Source organism: Siphateles boraxobius, unplaced genomic scaffold (assembly GCF_051911475.1).
Source record: "Siphateles boraxobius isolate OS27281-9 unplaced genomic scaffold, OSU_SipBor_1 50, whole genome shotgun sequence".
In the NCBI taxonomy this organism is placed as follows: domain Eukaryota; kingdom Metazoa; phylum Chordata; class Actinopteri; order Cypriniformes; family Leuciscidae; genus Siphateles; species Siphateles boraxobius.
This window is the reverse complement of record NW_027509142.1, coordinates 1,894,265-1,900,264: the sequence shown is the minus strand read 5'-3', so window position 1 is coordinate 1,900,264 and position 6,000 is coordinate 1,894,265. Positions and strand designations below refer to the sequence as shown.

The 6,000-nt window shown below is 38.4% G+C and overlaps 1 protein-coding gene across 3 annotated transcripts in view; it reads left to right on the top strand.

Annotated features, from left to right (window-relative positions):
• Nucleotides 1–305: 305 nt before the first annotated feature.
• The window catches only part of ngfa (nerve growth factor a (beta polypeptide)), a 36,681-nt gene continuing 30,986 nt past the window's right edge, over nucleotides 306–6,000 (top strand). The window contains exon 1 of one of the 3 annotated variants that reach the window (XM_077204701.1): nucleotides 306–645. The gene's annotated coding sequence lies outside the window, so the exon portion shown is untranslated. The remainder of the gene's footprint in view (nucleotides 646–6,000) is intronic. The other 2 variants (XM_077204702.1, XM_077204703.1) reach the window with 2 other exon arrangements.

Below are 6,000 nucleotides of genomic sequence, written 5' to 3'. Positions count from 1 at the left end.
GTCGTACTAAAAAAAGAAACGCCATTTCTGTCATTCCTTTATTATGTTTCTCATTTTCTGCATCTGCAATACACTGCCTCATATTTTCTCATGCAAATTCCTGAGGCGCTTATGAAATTCTAGAGCAAAATGGATCGTGACTGAATGACTCAAGAAAAGAGTTTGAAACAACTATTGAGGTAAGTAATTCCAATGATGACTAACAGGACTAGGGAAATGTCAAGATCTGAATGGCTGATATGGGCCAAGCAAATCACGACAGTGAATCATCTTGTGAACGGGGCCTAAACAAAGCTCTACTTACCACTTATTCTCAGCGCTACACAACGGATTCTGCAGCCTATAGACATGACGAGAGAAAGGAGGGGCAGAGAGGGAGGGAAAGGGGAGGCACTAGGACCTGTTGGCTCCTGCAGTGGAGGTCAGGGGAGTAGCTATGGGACTCCAACTTTCAGAACAATCAATTTCCCTTAAGAGAGAGTGGGAGCAGGGCTGGAGTGGATGGCACAGGACCTGGATACTCACATTTTGTAATGTTGAACAAGACCGGGCTTTGGGGATAAACCTGTGAAGAGTGTGAGATCTGGAATACAACTAACTTGGAGTTTTGACGTCTCACAAACTTGAGAGGAGAGCAGCTGTGAGGTAAGCAGCACTGGGTGCTGATGTCTGATATTATGAGTTTTGTGGAATGCTTGTGAATGGACTTGCTACCTGTCAACAAGCAAAGGGGAAGCTTTTAATCTGAAATAAGCCCGTATCCTATGACAGGAAGACTCAAGGTGCTGTTGACAAGAAAAGCAATGCATGCATTGAAAAGAAATAACTTGAGTGATATACTAGATGGTATCTAGAGGGGAGGGGACCAGCAAAAGTGGGGCTTATTTTATCAACTTCAAAAAATTAAAGGATTTATAAAAAAATAAAAATAAATAAAAAAGAAGAGAAAAGAAAAGAAAAGAAAAGAAAACCACAAGCTGTTTCTGAATGAATTCCAAACCAAAGTATATGGTTTGGAAAGGAATAACGTGGTTTTATGAAACCTCGAGTGTTTTGGGGTGTGAAACGGCATGTAGTTGAAGCATGAGGAGATGAACAAGGAGGTCTGATAGGTGATGGGGGACCTCTAGTTTAGAAAGGAATTCTTCTCCAAAGTCTAGAGACCCCAAAACATAAAACCTCTCACTTCTTCTTTCTCTGTTTCTTTCCATCTATCCGTCATACCACTCATGTTACACAACCAGAGGGTCTCACTGTCGTTGCCTCATTCCTCTCTGAGACATGGAACACGTTACAGATTTTATAATTTTCATCTGGGCAGGAGCTGTGGTTAGCATGTCAGCCGGCTTGAGTACCGCAGTTGAAGTCTGAATACGAGAACAGCAGGGAGAAATCAACACAGACATGCTTCCCAGGCAGAGGGATTTTATGAATATTTTGGCAGAATGATGTAATAGATCAGTTAAGTTGGCACATGCAAAAACGAAGTTTCTCTTTAATACATAAGGAACTGAAAACCATACCGTCCAGAACAGGTTGGGCAATTCAGTCAACATCTGTAAAAGATAAAGTCCCGTTTTAAGCCAGGACACAAAGAATAAAATGATAGGTGTGATTATGTACTGCATATAATGTATCTCTTGATAATATCCCAGAAATGCTTGCCTTGGTGTCTCGGTCCAAATGCAAGCTGACGGCCCCCTTAAAATCAGCTTGGATAGAACCCAAAGTTTACTTGACACTGAGTGAGTGAAGCCTTTGAAATTCCCAGATGCTCTCTTGTCCTGAGGCAGATGGACAGTGCTATTTTCCTTCCATACAATGATGTTGGCTATTATTATTCATGAGCAGGGTCAGGTTTCCCATTGAGCCTGAATTAAAGGTTTCTCTCTGTAGATCTGTGCTCACGTAGCGTAGCGTGCCGCTGTGGTAATGAGAGGTAATGAGGGCTTCTAATGAGGCAGGTGGGCCACTGCCAGCAACTCCCCTGGGTGTTTAAGTTACCCAGGCCGACGACTCGAGCCTATAGTTTAGTACCGGCAATGGCCGTGTGTATATAAAATAACCCATTGACTATATGGCCTGATAAGACCACACTGACCATCTGGCCAAACAAAATAGATGAGGTGGATCTAGTTCTACTCGCCCAACATTCCATGTTCACACACAAAATACTTTTGCAGACCAATAGCTGTGCTCAGCCTAAAAACCTGAATCTGGGGTCATGTTTGACTCTCCCTGGCATCCGGCTGAAATTATCTGGAATATATAGAATCTTCTGATGGATTTCAGAGTTTGGACAGCCCTGCCAAGACAGTTTTATGAGTTTTTTAGAGTTTGCTTTGGAGCGCTTCTGTTTAGGATAAGCTGTGTTTGTTTGTGCAGGGAAGGTTGACCTCCGACAGAGAGCAAAATTTAATGCCCCCTATGGCCACACAAGAGCTTGAAAATTGTTCCCATGGTGATTCACGCAACATTCGAGTAGGGAAGTGAAAGAGATAAATGAATAGAATGACTGTATAATGAGGTACGAAGCTGGAATCCATCAACGTCAGTAAAGAAGTGCTAAAAGATAACGAAAACATGTGCTTTACAAGCATGACTGTTGGTAGAGGTTAAATCAGACAAATTATGCAAATTAGCATTACAAGTTTCTGCATAATTATTAGTAGATCATTGCAATGCCAGAATTCCCATATCTTTGAAAGAGCTGTTCAACTTCAATGTTTTCTCAGTTGGAGGGTTCTTTGGATAAAACTAAGTAAATTAGATCATGCAATGACATCTAAATGTAAAAGAATCTTTGTGCGAAGAGGATTGTTTACATGCCCAGACAGATGCTAGAATGTATTCATGAAATAATTCACAAGAAGCCTATAAACTCACTCCAAAAATATGTCTCTCATTTAGAACCCTGATGCGATTTCATTCAACGTGTTTATAGGATATCATTCCTCTGTTCCAAATACATCATACAATTCTTTGTCAAGCTATGAATTTCATCCCAAGTGCTTGACAATAGTCACTTTACTTTGTTTTGTTGCAGGAATTACACAATTAAAATGTTCTGCAGCTTTGTTTCTCTAATATTTATATTCAAGACAACAGCTGTTTTTTTAAATGATTTCATATTTTTGATTTTCAAATGACATTGGCACTGAAAAGTTTGAAATTATAGTGAAAAGGTTTCTATTTTGCTTTTTCAAATGTAAACTATCTTATTAGTCACCACAGACATTTCAGTGAAGTTTCAGTAAATTCAATGAGAAACTTTTGTTGCTACCTATTTTACATATTGTTTCACATATCGTTTTATTATTGGAAAGAATAATCACATTGTTTTGAACATTAAAATGAAAGTTTTTCTCTTTTTTTAGACACTTTGTTCTTTCGGTTTAAAGTTGAAGCAACGTCTCAGAATGTGACATGTTGGTGTAAAATCTGTGAATTGTGAATCTCCACATTATTTATTACATGGAATTCCCTCTGATTTTCATCCAGTTGCTGTGCTGGCTGATACAATTCTGTAAATAACGCCTATAGTTTTGCTATGGTGTAGGGTGGCATTTGATTTTATTCATCACTACTTAAAAAAAGTACATACTGTGTATTCGTCTGTAAATCGTCCGTTATTGTCTCTGTGTAAACAAAAAAAAACGCAAATTTGTTAAAACCGTGATGTCAAGCACATGTGTATTACGTGTTCAGTCTATAAGAGTGTAGTGTTTCTTTACAACGTGACATCGCCATCTACTGGCCTCGCATGGATAATACAGCGATTTTACTCGTTTTTGCGGATCCGTGAACAGGACTCGTTTTGATAACGTTGTCGTCTGTATGTGAAAAACGCAAAAGGAAAACATTTTCCGTTTTTAGTACATCGTTGTCATGTACTTATTCTTCGAATCCACTGTTTATACTACATATTTTGCAAACTTTCATTTTCTTTGTACTGTATGTTAAAGGTTACATCTATGCGTCTCACAGATGTTCCCTTTCGTTCAGCTAAAACACAAGCATGTTTCATCTAATCCTTGAGAGCAGAGGATGTGCACAAGTGACTAATGATTCATTTTCAGGTCGACAATCTGCACTAAAATAACAATTGGGAGAAGTTTGCTTAACAGATGATATATGCCCTAATTCGACATATAACAACCGCAGAGCATGATGGCCTTACCTGCACCCCACCCACTGCATTTCTGTTTTTATTTCATGGACAGATGACATGTTTTGCAGTGCTTGTCTCTACATGAGATTTTCTCCAAAACATACACTAAACTGACACACACAATCAGGCTTTGAACTTGCCGCAACCACTTTCCCCTTGTGGGCCCTGACTTTACATTACTACTTTGTTTTTTGCTACTGCAGATGGGTGAGTAGACATGTACTTTCATGTTTAAGATTAACAGATGATTCAGACAGCTGTGAGAATATTTACTGTTATCCTGTAACTTAATGAATTGCTCACCAAAAGCATGCATTGGGCATGCACATTGAAATCACTTCAATATGCAGAAATACACATCTACGTATCTATCACGATAACTACTTCCTATACAAAAGCTCTCATCATACTTTTCATGAAATTAGATATTGTGGATGATTCAGTTAATTCAAATCAATGCAACACCTAGGCTAATATAAAAATGCTTTTATTTGTTTCATGAATAGTCATAAAATGGAAAATTGCAGATAATTACAATTTTGACAATTGTAAACTAAGGAGCGAATTCACTAAACTGCTGCACCACTTTTGTGCAGCAGTTATTCAATTTTCAAAAGTGTATCTTCAAATTTGGGAGCTTTTATATCACAGGGGTTGGATTTCATTCAAATGAAAAGATTTCAGATTGTAACATTATGTTCACATGAAAAAAAACGTGGCACCTTTTAACAATACCTTCATCATTTATATTTTCAAAATTATAGTTCATGACTTTTGGAAAAATTTGCACAAATGACAGAAAACGCCTGTAATGTCTGATGGGCATTAAATAAACCAGTCAGAGTGTGTTTTAGGGAGTTTATTTTCTAAATGTTCTAAATTAACTGCTTTCGGTTCAGGTTGTGTTAGTTTGTTTTTGCTCAGATTGTTTGCTCTGTTACAATTTGTGATTCCTTTAGTGAGTGTGTGCACTGGTTACGAATAGATTGCACTAGTAGATTTCCTTCATAATGTCTGACAATATGTGTGGCTTCTTGCTAACTTCTCACAAAATGAGTTCCACATTGGATTCACAGCCTTGAGATCTATGGGATCTACTGCAACCTCCCACATTTCCGCTGTGTGTGGCCTAAGAAGAATTATCACGCACCTTTACAGAGCATGTCTGGCCAGTCGTGTCTGCGTGAACCTTCTAGCCTGAGTCATTCTGTTGGCACTCACAGCTGCTCAGTATGATTGGTTGTATGGCTTTAGAGCTCATTTCCAGCAGTCATAAATGCTCACTAGCAACAACCTGTAGACAGTTGTGTGAAGCCTTCTACCTACTTACACCTCCAGGCTATTTGAAGAGATGTTGATGTAGATCTTGCAAATAGATAGTGTAATGATTAAGTCATGCTAACCAATGGATCACTGGTTTTCACTAGCTGGGACACCCCCTTATTTCAATAAGCCTAATTTTGTGTTTGCATTAAGATGTTATCATTGTAACAACAGTGTTCTTATGCATTATCTAAGGTTAGAAATCTCACAGAACAGGTATCTGACTCATAACATAACAACAATGCAGACGTATAGCTTGACTTCTACTTTTAAAAGCACCAACGATCCTAGATTACAGCCTCAACATCATCACTTGTTTATTGATATTAGGTGGCTCTCTGGAATACTTGATTCTGATTGGTCAATCCTGGCAGTCAGATACTTGGAACTATATATCGAGTTTGGTGTGGATTTAACTAAATCTTGGATTTTTTGCCATTTTGAAGCTCATGTCAGTATTGTTGTCAAATACATATATGCCTTCATATTTTTGGTGGTCTGTACAT